Raw genomic sequence first — 19277 nt, 5'->3', positions numbered from 1 at the left:
AGATGGAGGGATAGAAGATTTATGCATGAATTTCCTGTCATTTGCTTGCTAGAAATCCAGGTTCTCCACTCACTGCATTCTGCAGAGCCTGTATTTGGCTTATTCACTTTAGCTTTGTGATTTGATAATAAGGTCACTACATCATTTTTGATGATTCTTCCCCCTCCCAAACAGTCCATGCCTTTCTGGTGCTACTTGTTCCCATTCAGCTGGACACTTAGGGAAGCAGGCCTGTTCTAGATCCTGGGGGTGCAGCATTAAACAAATCGAAACCCCTGCTCTCTGTCACTCAACAGTGGTGACTTAGCAAAAAGAAGGGATGTGTGCATGATACTCCTCTCTTCAATGCTCTCAGAAGGCCCAGGGTCAGAATGACTTGGATGTCTGGGATGAAAAGGCTGGGCATAGCTATTACTGACCCTTCAAGCACCAAGCCCTGCCCCCGTCCTATCCCAGCTGGCACACTGGGTCTGTGCTGTGCCCCTTTCACACACAGATCAGAGCCTGGGCAGGCACCAGTGTAGGCTTGAGTGTTCTTCTGGTCTTCCTTCACATCTTCCAGGGAGTCTGTGTACATGCCTCTTTTTCCAGCCATCACTCTGCCTCTCTCTGCTGCTTTCAACCCCCATTTCTTTCTTTTCTGATTATATCTGTCACACAGTATTCTTCCACTGACACCTAAATTTTCATTGTTGTGCAAAAGTGTAAACTCTACATGGTCTATCCATGTCTAGGAGCATTTCACACTGATCAAGACCTCACAGGAAGCAGCTGTAATCCCAGCAGCTCGGAAGGCTGAGACAGGAGGATTACAAGTTCAAAGCCAGCCTCAGCAAAGTGAGGTACTAAGCAACTCAGTTGAATCCTGTCTCTAAATAAAATACAAAATAGAACTGGGGATGTGGCTCAGTGGTTGAGTGCTCCTGAGTTCAATCCCCAGTACCCGCCCCCCCCCCAAAAAAAAAAAAACCTCACTGAGCTTGTTTGATAATTCTTTCTCTGGTATTCTAGAACATCAGTAATTCTGTCTGGTTCAGAAAACATCAGAATTTATTGGCATTATCTTAAAGTTCTCTATTAATTTGGATAAGAATGATATTTTTTATAACTTTCTCCTTCTGGAAGAAGACCCATTTTTGTGGGTCTTGTTTTCTGCTATGTTTTGGGCTTCTTATAAGCCTTCATCTTTTCATTAAATTTATTTTTAAATACTTTGTAATTTTTGTCACTCTTGTGACTGGATTTATTTTTGTCGTTTTGATTTATTTTGATTCTCGTTAAATTCCTAAAAACAATTGGTTTTTAAATGTTTTCTTTTGCCATCACCATACCAAATTTTCTTATTAATTTAAGTAAGTCTTTACTAGAATCTGCTTATATAGCTCTTAGAGCCCTGTCAAAGGTAACTAATCAGGTCTTTTATCTCTGTTCCCTTCCCCTCCCTGCCCCAGTACTGGGAATTTCATGCAGGGCCTTTCACTTCCTAAGCAAGTGCTCTACCATTAAGCTACATCCCCAGTCCTCTATTTTGTTTTGTTTTGAGAGTATCTCACTGAGTTACCCAGGCTGGCTGCAAAGTTACAATCCTCTTGCCCTAGCCTCCCAAATAGCTGAGATCACAGTGTGTCAGCACTCCTTGCTCTCTTCTAGCATTTATACCAGTACAAGTGAGCACGAGTGGGTGGGTGGTTGGATGTATTCTAATTTTATCTTAACACTGACCAGGACCAGTTAAGCCCAGGTAGTAGGAGATAGCAGGCATCCTGTTTCTCCCATTTTGATGAATAGCTTCAGGATTGCCACATACAATTTGAAAGTTGCTCTTGGTTCTGAGAAATGATCTTCACTGGGTGGCTGGTGTCCAGGATGTGCACCAGCATGGCCCTGGCTGGCTGTGCAAGCCAGGTGGTGCTGTTCCAGTGCACGTGCTATTACGGAACCAGATTAAATGCTGTGTGATTTTTTTTCTCTGCAAGATGTTAATGCAATATTATGATTGCTGTGTTGATAGATCTTTCTGGTTTCGCATGATCTTTGTTGGAATAAATCTCAATAATATGCTTCAGCATATTATTGTTTTCATATATTGTCTGATTCCATTTACTTAATTTTCTTAATCTTTGATTTTATAATAAATGCTAGAGAAGATATAAAGAAAAATAACATTTTCACACTTTTGGTGGGATTGCAAATTAGTTCAACCACAATGGAAATCAGTATGGAGGTTCCTGAAAAGAGTAGGCGTGGAACCACCATATGACCCAGCTATACTACTCCTCGGTATTTATCCTGAAGAATTAAGTTGTCACACTACAGTGGTACATGCATTACCCATGTTTAAAGCAGCACCATTCACAGTAGCCAAAGTATGGAAGCAGCCCAGGTGTCCATCAGCAAATGATTGGATAAAGAAAATGTGATGTATAAACACAATGGAGTTTTATTCAGCCATAAAGAAAAATGAAATTAGGTAAATTTCAGGAAAATGGATGGAACTTGAGAACATTATGTTGAGTGAAATAAGCCAAACTCAGAAGGTCAGGGGTGGCAAGTTTTCTCTCGTGGAAACTAAAGAGGGAAGAACGGTTGAGGGGAGGGGATTTCATGACAATCCAAGAGAGATGAATAGAATAAAGTGACCGGGGGAGGGAGTAAGTGCAGGGGAGTGATAATTGGCCCAATTATATATATTTTTTCTCTCATATTGTTTTATGAGTTCCTTGAATTTTTACAACACTACTTTGGGAAAATGTCAACCTGGTGAAGGCAAAATAGCCAAATTTTTGTCTTAAGAGTTGGTTAATCCATGTTAAATCTAATTTAGTGACTCTGTCACTGTCAAAGAGGTGATAAAACCTCTAACAGTTACAGCATATAGATGTAAGAAATAACACAGGTTTGAGTGACTATGCTACAGTGTTGGGACAATTAAAGTGGAAACAACTTGGGAATAAGAGATATTGGGTGTGTGTTTTCCTTTGAGAATAAAGTCCTAGCAGAATTCACAGGAGATGTAAATCTTGAGTTTATAAATTTGTAGGATTGACAGCACACTACTGCAGTAGAATAGTGTGTGCAGTTTCTTAAAGCTTTGATGAAGTTTATTTACTGAATTATTTCCCTTGCTTTAAAATATATATATATATATGTATGTATGTATGTATATGTATGTTTGTGTGTGTGTGCATGTATGTATGTATGTATAATGTGGTGCTGAGGATCAAACCCAGTGTCTCATGTGTACTAAGGGAGCGCTTTACCACTGAACCACAAGCCCAGCCCCTCCCTTGACTTTCAAACACAAAATTGAGGAGAAACAAAAAGACAACAAAAGTTGATAGAGATGCTCCAGTTTAAGGATCAAGAATTCAAAAGACAAGGAGTTGGGACACCTTAGATGTATATTTTCAGTTACAAGTAGTTATTTTATTCAAGTAGTTATTTCCCTTGCTTCTAGAATACTTGAAAAAGTATTGCAGCATACTTGAAAAAAGTAAACTTAAAACTTTGTTTATTACAGTAATCTGCAAAAATAAGATGTATTTCCATTAAGCGATTAGTCATGTGATGAAGGTCCAATAGATCTATTACTTTGGATGTTCAGGCATTAAAATACTTTTTAGCATAATTATATATTGTTATATTGTGTGCACATATGAATATGTGTAACAACGAATCCCACTATTAGTACACATATAGTGCACCAATAAAAAAAAATGGGAAAAAAAACAATATTTACTGCTTGAAGCTAACATGTAGTGTTCTTCCTTTTTGGTACAATCATAGCTTATCGAATTTAGGTGCATTGATGCTGGCACTCTGATCTTTCCTGAAGGTGGTCCACAGATGGTTTCTACCCAGCTCCTCATACCGCCATCTCATGGCAAGGATCGATGCATCGACTTCAGAAATAATAAAATTGTCTTCATGAAATAAAGTTAGAAGGTTGCTATAAGACCCAGCTGGGCTGAGTGCTTTTCTCTGTAATAATCCGAAGCTTCCTTTTATAGTGGGTCACATGGGAACTAGTACATGGTACTGCTTAACAAATCCTTTTGTGGTCCTGGGGATAGAGTCTAGGGCTTCATGCCTGCTGGACTAGAGCTCTATCACTGAGCTATATCCCCACCTCTTTATTATTCCATTTTGAGACAGGGTCTCTAATTTGAAGAGGCTGGCCTCAAACTTGGGATCCTCCTTCCGTAGCCTTCCATCCATACCCAGCTTAATGAATATTTTAATCTCTTCCACCTCTGTGGTTATTATTTCACTTTAGGAGTTCATTTATCCTTTTGACTATTTTGTTTGTGTTCAGTATCATTCATCTCTACTTTTATCTTTAATTATCCTTCTTATTTATTAAGTCAAATTCACTTATCTTTAGCTGGTTTTTAATAATAAAGGAATTTAAAGCCATATATTCCTCTGAGAATAACTTTAGCTCTATCTCATGATTTTTTTTTAACTTTTCAAGTCACAGATTTTATTAGAATTTTATTGAGGCATAATTTGCATACCTATTGTGAATGGAAAAGTTGTCTTACTCCATGGGTAGCATTGTGCATCCATTACTGCACTCCAGTTCTAGAACATTTCCATCTTACCTCATGTGCTCATTTGCCATCAGGACCCACTCCCAGCCCCCGCTGCAGGTGACCATTTCTATGCTTTCTGTCTCTAGATTTGAGATTGTACAAGATGTGGTCTTTTTCTTGTAAAGTTATGTGTTAGTAACCTTCTGACTTCTCTCTTCTAGTTTTCTTGATATAAATTAATACCTCTACTATGCTCTGGAAGACTAGAACTTATTCCTCAAACCTGATTTTATTTTGGCATCCATTTTCTAGCCTCTCCTCGTCCCCCAACCCTTATCCTTCTCAGCCTCTAGTAACTACAATTCTATTCTCAGTTTTTCTGAATCAGCATTTTTAGCTTCCACATATTAGTGACAACATAATGCATTTGTTTTTTTGACTGATTTATTTCATTTATTTCACATAATGCATTTGTTTTTCTGACTGATGTGTTCATTGTATTAGTACAATGTCTTCGAATTACATTCATGTTGCCATATATTACAGGATTTTATTCTTTTTATAGCTCAGTAATATTCCATTGTATATATACTCCACATTTTCTTTATCCATTCATTCTTTTTTTTATTTTTATTTTTTTTTTAATATTTATTTTTTAGTTCTCGGCGGACACAACATCTTTGTTGGTATGTGGTGCTGAGGATCGAACCCGGGCCGCACGCATGCCAGGCGAGCGCGCTACCGCTGAGCCACATCTCCAGCCCTATCCATTCATTCTTGATAGATATTTTGGTTGACTCTACATCTTTGCTATTACAAACATTGCCACAATAAACATAGTAGTGTGGAGGTCTCTTCAACATACTGATTTCATTTCCTTTGCATATACCCAGAAGTGGGATTTCTGGATCATTTTGGTAGATCTATTTTTAGTTTATTAAGGATTCTCCATAATAGTTGTACTAATTTAGATTCCCATCAAAAGTGAGTAAGAGCCCCTGTTACTCCACATCCTCATCAGCAGTTGTTATTTCTTGTGTTTTGATAATAGCAATTCCAATTAGAATGAAGAGATACCTCATAGTTTGAATTCATATCTCCTGGTTATTAGGGATATTGAGCATTTTTCACTTACACATTGTGTTTGGATATTTTCTTTTGAGAAATGCCTATTCAGATCATCTGCCCAGTTTAAAATTAAATTATTAGGAGTAATTTCTTGCTGTTGAGTTCTTTATATATTTTGGGTATTCTTCTTGTCAGAAGAATAATTTGCAGATAATTTCTCCCCTTCTGTAAGTTGTCTCCTTGGATCGTTTCCTTTGTTGAACAGAAGCTTCTTAGTATGATATAGTCCCATTTGTCTATTTTTGTTTTTATTGCTTATCCTTTGGGGGTCTTATCCAAAACATCTTTGCCCATACCAATGTCTTGAAGTGTTTTCCCTGTTTTTTTTTTTTTAAGTTTCAGATAATTTTAGATAATGGGATTTCTTTCTTGATTTATTTTTCAATAGGTTTGTTGTTATTGTTATTGTGTAGAAAAAAATCTGATATTTTTATATTGAGTCCTGAAACTTTACTGAATTTTTAAAATCAAAATAATTTTTAAAATCATTTAGGTCTTTGATCCATTTTGAGTTTTTTTTTATATATATTGTAAGAGATAAGGGTCTACTTTCATTATCCTTTGGGGGAAGATAATAGTTTCTTGGTGGAGTCTTTAGGTTTCTGCATGCATCCATCTGTCCCAGCACCATTTATTGAACACACTGTTCTTTCTCCATTGTATTTCAGCACCTCTGTCAAAAATCAATGGCTGTAGATGTGTGGATTTATTTTCTGTTCTCTTTATCTAGGTGTAGTTTTTATACTATTTACCATGCTGTTTGGGTCATTATAGTTTTGTGTAGTTTATTTTGAAGTCATGTATCATAATGCCTCCAGCTTAATTCTTTTACTCCAAGGTTGCTTTGTCTATTTGGGGTCTTTCGTGATTCCATATAGACTTTATGAACTGTTTTTCTATTTCTGTGAAGAATGTCACTGGTACTTTGATAGGAATTACATTGACTTTGTAAATTAAATTACACGGGCTATCTTTCCACTTATGTGTGTCCTCTTCAGTTTTTTTTTTTATCAGTGTTGTATAATTTTCATTGTAGAGATCTTTTACTTACCTGTTTATTTTATTCATAAATATTTTAATTTTTGTGTCTATTGTGAATGGGATTTCTTCCTTGATTTATTTTTCAATAGGTTTGTTGTTAATGTGTAGAAAAAAATCTGATAGTGTTATATTGATTTTGTGTCCTGAAATTTTACTGAATTTTTAAAATCAATTTTAATAGTTTCTTGGTGGAGTCTTTAGGTTTCTTTCCATATAAGATCATGTTGTCTGCAAGCGGAGATAATTTGATTTTTTTCCTTTCCAATTTGGATGTCCTTCTTTCTTTTCTTGCTTAATTGCTCTGCCTAGGATTTCTAGTATTATATTGAATAAGAGTGATAAAAGTGGACATGCTTGTCTTGTTCAGGATCTTAGAGGAAATGCTTTCAGCTTTTCCCTATTCAATATATACAGCCTTTATTTTATCAAGGCATATTTCTTCTATACCTAATATATAGAGGTTTTTTTCTTCTCATGAAAGAATGTTAATTTCATCAAATGCTTTTTTGTGAGTGTATTGAGGCGATCATATGGGTTTTATCCTTTATTCTCTTGATGTGATGTGTTACATCAAGAGAACCAAAAATGCGTCGACCAGTCTTGCCTCCCTAGGATAAATCCTACTTGGTCATGGTATATAATCTTTTTGATGTATTAATAGATTCAGTTCACTAATATTTTGTTGAGAAGTTCTGCATCTTTTTTTCATCAGGGATATTGGCCTATAGTTTTCTTTTTTTCAGTTATGGCCTTGTCATATTTTTTTTTCCTTATCAGATTTTGGCATCAAGGTAATGAATTTGGAAGGGTTTTTTCCTTTTAAATTCTTTTGGAATGGTTTGAGAAGAATTGATGTTAGTTCTTTAATAAAAGTTTGATAAAATTCATCAGCAAAGGCTTTTCTTTGTTCAGATATTTTTTTATTCCAGATTCATTCCTGTTACTTATTATTGGTGCATTTAGGTTTTTGTTTCTTCATGGTTCAGTTTTAATAGGTCATATGGGTTCAGAAATGTATCTTTTTCTTCAGTTTTCCAATTTGTTGGCCTGTAGTTTTTTTATAATAGTTCCCAATTATGTGTTTGTGGTTTTATTTCTGAAATATCAGATGTAGTATCTCCTTTTTCATCTCTGATTCTATTTGTTTGACTCTTCTTTTTTCTGAGTCTAGGTAAAGGTGTGTTGATTTTGTTTCTTTTCAAACTTTCAGTTTTTTGTCTTAACTGATTTTTTTGGTTCTTTTAGTCTCAGTTTTGTTTGTTACTTCTCTGATTTTATTATTTATATTCTTCTACTAATTTTTGGTTAGATTTGTTCTTGCTTTTCTAGTTTCTTGAGCTGCATCATTAGGTTGTTTATTTGAATTTTTTTTAATGGAGGCACTTATTGCTATAAACTTCCCTTTTAGTACTGTGTTTGCGTATCCTGTAGGTTTGGGTATGTTGTGCTCCCATTTTCGTTTTTGTCAAGAAATTTTTTTTATTTCCATTTTGATTTCCTACTAGGTCCATTACTTGTTCAGGAGCAAGTTGTTTAATTTCCACGCATTTGTGCGATATCTAAAATTCCTCTGATTGATTTCTAGTTTTACTCCATTGTAGCCAGAGAAGACACATGATATATAGTTTTGAGTGTTTTTTGAAATTATTAGGACTTAGTTTGGGAGTGACATATGGTCTGTCCTAGAGAATAAGTACCATGTGTTGATTAAGAAAGATTTGTATTCTGCAGCTGTTGGATGAAATGTTCTGTAAATATCTTTTAGGTCCATTTGCATCTTCCAATATTTTTGTACTAGAGTCTATCTCTTCCTTCAGATATAATATTTGCTTTGTATATTTGGGTGCTCTGCTGTTGGGGACATAGATATTTGCAATTGTTATATCCTCTTGTTGAGTCGATCCCTTTGGGATCTATGATCCCAAAGTAAGTTTCTTATAGGCAGCATATAGTTGAGTCTTATTTTTTTAATCCATTCAGCCAATCTGTTAACTGTAGGATTTGGTCTTTTTACATTCAGTATTATTATTAATTGTTAATAACATATTCCTTTCATTCTATTAATTTTTGTCTTTATGTTTTGCCTATTATTTGTTCCTATATTCTTCTCTTATTGTTTATCTTTGTGGTTTGATAGTTTTCTGTACTGATGTTTGATTCTTTTTCTCTTCTGTATGTCTGCTCTACTGATAAGTTTTCTACTTTTGCATTTATTCATGATCATCTATTTGCTTATACATATAAGAGTCCCTTACGTGTTCCTTTTAATGCTGGTTACTGGTAATAAGTTTCCTCCAGTTTTGCTTCTCTGGGAAAGACTTCAGTTCTTTATTTTTGAAGGATAGTGTTTTAGGCACGGTTTTCATCACTGTGACCAAAAGACCTGACAAGAACAATTTTATTTATTTATTTATTTATTTTTAAAGAGAGAGGGAGAGAGAGAGAGAGAGAGAGAGAGAGAGAGAGAGAGAGAGAGAGAGAGAGAGAGAATTTTTTAATGTTTATTTTTTTTAGTATTTGGCAGACACAACATCTTTGTATGCTGAGGATCGAACCCGGGCCGCACGCATACCAGGCGAGTGCTCTACCGCTTGAGCCACTTCCCCAGCCCCCACAAGAACAATTTTAAGGGAGAAAAGGGTTATTTGGGGGCTCTTGGTTTCAGAGGTCTCGGTCCATAGATGGCAGCTCCATTGCTCTGCCTGGGATGAGGCAGATATCATGGCAGAAGCGTGTGGCTGAAGAAAGCAGCAGGGAACATGGCACCAGGAAACAGAGAGAAAGAAACTTCTTTCCCCAAGGAAAAAATATATACCCTAAAGGATGCCCTAATGACCCACCTCCTCCAGCCACACCCTACCTACCTGCAGTTACCACCCAATTTATCGCTACCAGGGGATTAATGCACTGATGAGGTTAAAAATCCCAGCCCAGTCACTTCACCTCTAAGTGTTCTTGAAATGTCTGACATGAGCTTTCGGAGTACACCTCACATCTAAACCACAACAGATAGCTTTGCTGGGTGTAGTATTCTTGGTTGGCACAGTACATGGTCTTGTATGTCTTGCTTGATAAAGGTTTTGGAGGCTCATCCCTGTTGAGTAGTTTGTTTCTTTTGTTATTATGAATATTGCCACTTTTTGTTTGTCCACTGACCAATTAATGGGCATGTGGGTTGGTTTTTTTTAAGCTAGTATGAATGATACTGCTGTTATAAGTCTTTGTGTAAACATGAATTTTCATTTATTTTGTGTCAGTATCTATGAATTGAATCGCTGGCTTATGTGGTAAGTTTCTGTCTAGCTTTTTAAGAAACTGCCATATTATTTTTCAAAGAGGTCCCACCATTGATTCATCACAGTTCCCATGTGTCCCCTTCATTTGCTTGATATAGCCTAGCCACTGGACTGTAGCCTTTCTGTGGGTGTGTGGTAGTTTTCATTTGTATTTCCCTAGTGATTGAAAATGGCATCTTTTCGTGGGCCTATTGGCTGTTTATCATTTTTAATGAAATGTATGTTCAAATCCTCTTGTATGTTTTTAAGTTTATTTTCTTATTATTATAACAGTTCTTTATGTATCTTGGATATCAGTCCTTTATTTTATCATAAACTACAATAAAAATAAATAATTGCAAAAGTGAAATATAAAATGCTCCCATAATTTTTTATTATTATAGTCAGGAGACATATAATTACTGCTAAATTGCTACCAAAGTTTCTAAATCATTGTTCTCAATTTCTACCTGATTGAGAATTTTCAGGTTTGTCTTTATGTGTTTGACCCATTTGTTGACCTTTTAACTTCAGAAATACTTTTTCATGTCTGAAAATTCTATTTGGTTCTTTTTAAAATCTGCAGTGTCATTTTTAAGGCTCTTCCTATTCTTTTGTACATTCCGTGCAACTTTACAGTAAGCATCACTATTCACAGCCTGCATCATAAGACCAGTGTCTGCAGTTTCTGTCACATTTTGTGCATAAATGTCTTGTTTGCTTGTGTTCCTGATCATCATCATCATCTCTGGTGTTGTTATATTACTGGTCTTGTATTCAAATATTTGAAACCTAGAGTCAGGGTTTTCAACAGGGATTTGTTATCATTTTAGTAGACATCTGGGGACACCTTTGCCAGAGACTTGCCAGTCTAAACCACAACAGTGACTTATTAAGTTAGCCAGGCCAGTTGTTCTGCCCAGGTGTACCCTATAGATGCTATAAGTGGAAACCTCTCTTGGCTAGACTACGACAGGGTTGATGCCGCATAACTCAGCAGATGGTGTCCTCCTTGTGGGAGACACGTAATCTCTGGTTGCCTAAAAAGTGAGGCTCAACTTCACTAACACATGGGAGCAAGGACAGATTGCTCTCTCCATATACAGTTAAATGCTTCCCTTTGCAATTCAAAACCACTAGTAATAATCTGTGAGGTATATCCTGACACCCAGCCAATGTTTATTCCCCATCAACCACATTAATCTTTTAAAAAGCTGTTGATAAACCTTTCCTGGATCTACAATTTTACAAGTTAATTTGGCATTCTTTTGGAAATGATTATTTTTCATACCAACCGGATAGTTAGTTATCCTGAAATATGATTCATGATAGAAAAATAGGATCAACATAATTCCTTTGAGTTACCGGTTTCCCTGAAATGGTGATAACTTACGCTTTTTTCTGACTTCTTTTCTGTGAATATTATTGTGGATTCTAATGTATTGTCTTTTATTTCAGTGTTTTAATCTAAAATCATTATTCTTCCTGTGTTCAAATGCATAATTTCGACCTTGGTGTCCTTTAGGCTAACTCCTATGTATTTTTTAGATCATGTATTTTTGATTTCTTGGTTTTCAGCAGTGAAATTTACTTCAGGCTCATTTTGCACCTTTCCTGCCCCAAACCTGGAATCAGCCAGTTCTCAATAGCCCTGGTTCCTTTCAGTGAGAAATGCTGTAAGAGACCAGAATCTGGATAGCAAAAGTACTCATTACTATAGGACTGAGATTACTTTTAATTGTTTTCAGTGGAGGGAGCTAGAGTATAATTATTTTTATTTATTTATTAGAGAGAGAGAGAGGATGAATTTTAATATTTATTTTTTAGTTTTCGGCGGACACAACATCTTTGTTTGTGGTGCTGAGGATCGAACCTGGGCCACACGCATGCCAGGCGAGCATGCTACCGCTTGAGCCACATCCCCAGCCCGAGTATAATTATTTTTAAATCATGCATTTAATTTGATATCTTTAATTCAATTTCATTATTATATAATAGTATTTTCACTTTTTTTCTTGGATTTTCATAGTTTTATCTCTATCTTATACCGAAAATCTTGCTAACATCATCAATGTAATTTTGGTTATATAGTCTACTAAAACAATCCAACAGTGATTGTACCGTTATTACTGTTGGAACTTCGAATTGGCTCATCTCATTGTAGAAAGAGCTGTTGGCATTTTTGTTGGAATCCTATTAAATTATAAAGTGTCCAAGGAATGGTTTGCATCTTAAGGTGTTTGCCTTCTGTTTTAGGACTATGCTGTGTTTATTTTCCAAAGCCACTTTTGTTTCCTTTAGATATTTTATAGTTTCTCTCATGTGGATTTTACACATTTCTTATTAATACCCAGATAGTCCATTATTGCTGCTCTTGGAAATGGAGTTTTCTCTTACATGTGTCTTCTACATAGTAGTCATTATTTCTGAATGTTGGCCCTTACTTTTGCCTCATGCTTCTTTACTGAATTATCATCTTACTCCTTACAATATTTCTTAGTTGATTCTTTTGAACATTCCAGCTATCTAGATCATTTGCATAAAAAGGTAGTTTCACCTCTTTGCTTTGATTCTTACACATTGCATGTCTTTCATTTGAGTTGATTGATAATTCCAGTACAGTGGTTCACAGTGGTGGTAAGAGCGGGCATGCTTGTCTTGTTCCTGACATCAGTGGGAATGGCAGGTGTGATTTCTAACCATTGTTCATTATTTCATTGTGTGGGTACCCCAGATTTTCAGCTGTTGTAAACAGTGCTCTTATGTAAATCTATTATTGTCCTGTTCTCATCTCTGAACGTTTGCTTAAGCTGGATTCAAAGTAAAGAAGTAGTGGATCAAAGAAGATTTTCAAAAACTTGCCAGACTCTCATACCATCTGGAGAGAGGGCACCATAAGCTTATACTCCCAGAGCCTGTGGGGTGTCTGCATGGTGGCATTTTTCCGGCACTGTGATAAGTCGGAGGCTTTGGTCATCTGCTAAGTGAAAGAAGGTATTTTGTGTTTTAGTTTTTGGTAACAGGTTGAATATGGTCTTCAGACCTATTCACTGCAAGATTTCTCTAAATCGATCCCATCATTTGGTATATTTAGTTTGAAAGGTAGAAGTGTTAAATGTTAACTGAAGAGATCAATTTTTTAAAGTGACTTACGGGTACAGTAAACTAATCATGTTTCTTGAGGACATTCTCCCTGTTTTAGAAACAAAAGGCCAGGAAGAAGCCAAAGTTATAATGGAATGACATGGGCTGTAATTTTCAGTTACCCGGAGACCCTGAGGTTCTGGCCTTCCGTGAAAGCAGACCTCGCGATGTGGTAGGAGAATGTGCTTGGTTTTCCCAGTTTGGCTTTTGAGTGGCAGTTAACATTTTATGTATTCTCTGCTTTCATCAAAATGCAATATTTCACCTCATTCAGAGCAGTTTCTTTTCAATACAGTTGAAAGTTTTGCCATAACAATGTATGTTTTTACTGCTTAAAAATGAATTATGCATATATTTACAGAGGGCTTAGCCTCTTGCCTCTTAGTTGAAGAAACTAAGAATGGGGTGTGATAAATTTACCAGACTGCTGACCTGCTCTGGTCAGCCTGGAAAGGGCCAGACAGGAAGACTCTGCTCTGATGAGTTCTTTCTTTCATCGTGTCTTTGACATGGTGCCTTCTTTTGGTTACCCACAGTCCCTATGCTTGGTGAGGCAGGTCCCAGATCAGAGCAAATATTTGACCATCTGTGTTGGTCAGAGCTGAAGAGGAGCTGGATGATAACCAGATGCCCCTAGCCCTCCAGACATCACAGAGTCATGGCAGTCCTTGGTCAGCATCTGGGCAGCAGAGGTACAGCCGGTACTGTGCTTGTAAGTAATTGAGAGCTAGCTGCCTATGTGACAGGACAATCCCTCATCCAGCCCAGACTTATGCTGCAAGTGCTGTCCTCTCCACGCCCCTTGAGCCACAAATGCCCCATTGAGTCACTCAGGTGTCAGCCTCAGACCTCTCTGGGTGAAACCCCAGGGTTTTGGTCTCTAACTTCCAGCTGCATTCACACATTTCACATAAGTATTGAGCTTCAGCCTTCCATGCCGCTCCCAGGCTTCCTCCCCAGTACCTGAAATTCAGTTTATCAACACATACACACTTCCTTGGACATTTCTCTCTCTATCTATTCCCTCCAGCTGGAGATCTGGCTCCCTGTTGATGCTCCATCCTCCCCAGAGTCTGTACCCTGCTGCTTCGGCTCCCTGTGTCCCCTGAACTGCCTTGGCTCAAGCCTGCCTTATCTTTTTTTTCAGTTGTGATGAAATATGCGTAGCATATTATTTATCATTTTAACCATTCATAGTTGTATCTCTCAGGGGCATCAGATACATTTACTGTGCTGTTGATCTGCAACCAAGACTTTTTCATCAGACCCCATAGAAACTGCCCCCATGATACAGGAGTTCCCCTTCCTCCCGACCCCCTGGAAGCCTGCACTCTACTTTCTATCTCTAGAGCTTGACAACTCCAAAGACCTCATGTAAGTGAAGTCTTATCTGTCCTTCTACCTTAATTGACTTAGCACAACCTTCTCCAGACCCTCTTGCTGGGGTTTAACTCTCCTTAAATCCTAGGAGGGCTCGTCCTTCCTGGTGGTGAGTAGGAAGAGCTTCACAGAGCATGGTATCCTGGGTGAGGAAGAGGAAACTGGGCTACCTCCTCCCCTCCAGTGTTTAGATGGAATCAAAGCAGAACAGCTGTGGCTGTGAATTAAGAGGACTGTCCTGGTACAACATGAAGAAACCGTAAGAGCAATGGCGCAGCCTGTCCTGTACCTACACCCCCTGCTTGCGGGCATGGGGCTGCCTTCCATGTTGCCCTAGCCTGCTGCCCTGGGGAGCACCTGAGGAATAAAATGTCTATACTCTCTCTGTTGAGTTCTCTGGGATAGGGAAAATGCTGGGGCCTTTGCAGACCTGGAGTTGAACACTATCCATGTGGCAGCATGTACTAAAGGTTCAGTTCCTTTCTAAGGCTGTGGCATTCCATGTTGCAGACTTACTACATTTTGTTCATCCATCAATCCCTTGATGGATGCTTGGGCTCAGGACACTCCGACATGCTACTCCACTCTCCATGTTAGCTGCTGTCAGTGCTGTCACCAAGGGCAGGGGCCGTAGTGCCTGTGTCTGTGGTATCCATGACCACATCTGCCATGAATCCAGGGAACAGTGCAGCCACACTGCCTGTCCTCTCCCTATCCTTGCAGTTTTCACAGAGACTGCTGTGGCATCACCTCTCAGGGCAGCTAAACCTAGCCTGGACTCACCGCTTCCTTCACATCACTCCACCTCAGGCTTCTTCTTGGAAAACGAGGTTTATCGCCCCATTGACCTACCATAGGTTTGGCAAGGGTATGGACCAATTAAAAAAAAAAAAATTGGTATGATAGTCTTCAACATAAACGGACTTCATCTACTGCGTGGGGGCTTCCTGTGCTGTCAGAACAAGGAGCGCTGAGAGCTCTTATCTTCCTGCAAGGCTTCCAGCCCAGTGATCAAGCCCAGGCTTCACCCAGGAGCCAGGGTGAGGTCTTCACAGCTCCTCCACCTAGCTGTGCTGAGCTTCCCTGTGGGTGAGCTCAGCTGTGGCTTTCTAATTACTCACAGGACTTAGATCAACAGGGCAGCCAGTGCCTGTCCCTTTGTCCTTGCTGTTGGCAAGCAGAAGTTCCCTGGCAGCCTTTGAGCACAGCTGAATGTTAGGTACCTTTGATCTGTCTAAGGAAAAGGTCTATTTTAAACTGCAAGTGAAGCCAAATTTTTTAGGTTAGATTTCTTACCCAACAATCTATACTTGTGAGGTTTCCAGTTTTTTGGTTTTGGGGTTTTGTTTAAAAAAATAGTGCTGGCCAGCCCAATGCCTCTGCATTATGGCTATAGTGTCACAGATCTCTAGGCTCAAAAAAAATCTGTTAATTACTGTAAAACTTATCTACTAAGATGTGAGCGTATGTAATTTGCCTACAAATGGGCTTGGGGAGATAAAAAGAAAACCTTTGGCTGAATTTAGAAATGAAAATATGAAAGTTTTATTCAGAAATACTACCTAGAAATAAAATCAGTGGGATGTATTTACAGACAGTTTGTTTTTAAACATAGAAGAAAACAGTGTTGGAGGGATGAGAAAATAAAAGGTAATTCCTTTTCAGAGCTAAGCTGTCATATTGTGCAGATTTTCCACATTCAGCATTTGCTGGAAGGTGCATTGAGAGCCCAGGTCTTCTTGCCAGTTTCCTAGTGGAAGGTGCACCGTGCTGAGCCAGCCACCAGCTTTGCCTTTTGAGCCCTTCTTGGTGTAGTTGCAGCCAGAAGGGTTATGGAAGCATCATGGGAGGCCAGCCTAACAGGCGGATGGGGCTGGTCAAGGTGACGATTAGAGGTGTCCACTCCTGGCACCAGAGTGGAACAGGGTCTGTTTCAGGGGCATGGAAAGTAACTGTTCAGGAGATGATTCAGTACCCTGACAGGAACCCCCTGGTGCCAGAGACTGTCCAGCGTTTAAGCCAAGAGAGAAAACCTGTGGCTGGAACTCTTGCTGAACCTAGCAGGAAATAAAAGGAAGATTGCCCAAAGGGATTACCTAAGTGGAGATCCCTTGCATGGCTCAGTGATGTCTGTGCACTGCAACCAGGGGTCTTTCCAAAATGCTGTTGGTGGGCAATGAGGTTTTTAGAGTGAGGTAATGCACACTGCTTCCTGCATTTGGCCTGTGCTGGCTGGGGCTGCATTTAGTGGCATCCCGCCTGGGTCCTATATTCTCTGCTCCTACCCTGTATGATGTGAGCCCTCTTAACAACATGAGGAATCAGGTATATCCCTTTTCAGGTGAAGACAGAACCAGCAGGGTTCTTCAGGGCAATCTCTTGCCCCATGCTGATCCTTTCTCTCTGTCTAGTCCAGTCCCTCCAGGAAGGTGTCAAAATGTGTCCTAGAGTGAGTGACATGGCTGTATGATGAGCCCCTCTGGGTTGCATTTGCCAGTACTCGTTTCATCAGGGCAGAGAGCTCCACTCCAGAGACCACTTGAACCTTGACCACTTAGATGAACCCAGACTCCATGCAAAGGTGACAAACTCATGGTGAGAAACTCAGGCAGTTCATAATTGAGTCTCTGAGACAAAGAGTCATCATCCTTATCTGTTATTTAAATTTTTAATGCCTGATTTCAGCAAAGTTTTATGGGTTTTTTGCATCCATGATCTCATTTATCATCACAATAAAATCTTTTGTATCAGACTTCTTGGGTTCCTATCACCATCCTTTCCCTGTTCTTAGCCTGACATTGAAGAGGAAACTTCATTAAGGATTCTTTCTGCTATAACTTAATATATGTCTCCTTTTAAAAATTGTTACTTTTATATCTCATTAAAATAATAATGTAGTTTTCTACAGTGTTAATAAACACAGGGAGTTTCTAAAAGAAAAGGCATCTATAACTCTATCACTCAGTGATGACCATTGTTAATATTTTGAGATTATTTTCTGATCATACTATTTATCAAAAACCATTCTCTGACTTTTTCACTTATATTTCAGTTTTATATATGTGTAAGTATTTTTTAAATATTTTTTAGTTGTAGTTAGATATACAATATCTTTATTTATTTTTTGTGGTGCTACCGATCAAACCCAATGTCTCACTCATGCGAGGCAATTGTTTTACCACTGAGCTACAGCCCCAGCCCCTGTATAAGTATTTTTGATGAATGTATAAAATTTCACAGAGTATGTGGGGTAATCTTTTTGACCTTAAGGTAGTTTCCATTATTTTGGAACCATGAGTAGAATGTAATACTCTCAAAAAGAATAAAATATTTAAGCCAGGCATGGTGGTGCATGCTTGTAATTCCAGTTATTTGGGAGGCTGAGGAGGATTACAACTTCCAGGCCACCCTGGGCAATTTAGCAAGAGCCTGTCCCAAAATAAAATAAAAAGGAGTAGGGGGTGAGCTCAGTGGTAGAGTGCTCCTGGGTTCAATGTACCAAGTAAAGAAATAAATGAAATACTTATCAAGGAATTGAAAGGCTTATTCTCTCCAAATTACAAATGCTCCTGAAAGAAATTAATGAAACCCATAAATGGAAAGACATCTTGTGTTCATAGACTGGAATACCTAATGTTGTTAAGATGCCAGTGTTTCCCAAAGTGATCTGGAGAGTCAGTTGTAATACCTGTAAGAATCCCAGTGTTGGGCTGTGGCTAGGGCTCAGTGGTAGAGCGCTAGCCTAACATGTGTGAGGCACTGGGTTCGATCCTCAATACTGTATAAAAGAGGAGAGAGAGAGGAAGATAGGAAGATGTTGTGTCCATCTACAACTAAAATAAAATTAAGAATCCCAATGTAGTTTTTTCCAGAAGTAGAAAAAGTTGGAGGACTCACCATTCCTCATTTAAAAACTTAAAACAAAGCTACAGTAATCAAGACTAGTGTGGTATTGCCACCAAAACAGACATATAGATCAATGGTATAGAACAGAGCTTGTGCATATGTGGTAAGACTATTCAGTGAGGAAAAGACAGACTCTAACAGATGACACTAGAAACCTGGATATCCACATGAAAAAGTCTGGTGTTAGTTAGACCCTTACCTAACACCATATACAAAAATGAACTCAGAATGAATCAAATCCTGGATGTTAAGAGCTAAAACTATTAAACTTCATGACATCAGATTTGGCTGTGATAGGAATTCCTGAGTATGACACCAGAAGTGGTATACAACAGAAGTAAAAACAGGTAAACTGGACTGCATCCAATTAAAACAGCATTGAAGGACACAGTCAGCCAGGCGAAAGGCAGCCTACAGAACGAAGAGGTTTCTGTAAGTGCTGTATCTGAGAAGCGATTAACGTCCAGACAGACAACTCCTACAACTCAATAGCAACCAAAAAGTCTTGGTTTTAATAATGTGTAATAAACTTAAGCAAACATTTCTCCAGAGAAATACACAATTGGTCAGCTTGCCCGTGCAGAGGAGCTCAGCATGACTTGTAGTTCGGGACTAGAGCTCAGTGCGCACCCTGAGGAGGGTACTGTGCAAAGGCGTGAGTGCTCTGAGGATGTGCAGGGGCCCGGATGCGTTCCTGGGTATGCACTGGTGTGGGGTGTGCAGTGGACAGCCACTGGGATAACAGCATGACAGTTCTTCAGAAATTTAAAAAAAAAAAGGGTATAGCATGTGATCCAACCGTCCTTCCTAGCTGTGTCCCCAAAAGAATTGAAACAAGGACATGAATGTAATTAATGCCACTGAACTG

At 38.5% G+C, this 19277-nt stretch overlaps 1 protein-coding gene across 5 annotated transcripts in view; it reads left to right on the top strand.

Moving 5' to 3' along the window:
- The window catches only part of Ppp2r5c (protein phosphatase 2 regulatory subunit B'gamma), a 136115-nt gene that overhangs the window by 20304 nt on the left and 96534 nt on the right, over window positions 1-19277 (top strand). The gene's annotated exons all lie outside the window — the stretch shown is intronic.

Source organism: Urocitellus parryii, chromosome 6, assembly GCF_045843805.1.
Source record: "Urocitellus parryii isolate mUroPar1 chromosome 6, mUroPar1.hap1, whole genome shotgun sequence".
Taxonomy (NCBI): Eukaryota; Metazoa; Chordata; class Mammalia; order Rodentia; family Sciuridae; genus Urocitellus; species Urocitellus parryii.
The sequence above is the reverse complement of the archived record's forward strand: the minus strand, read 5'-3'. Positions and strand labels throughout refer to the sequence as shown.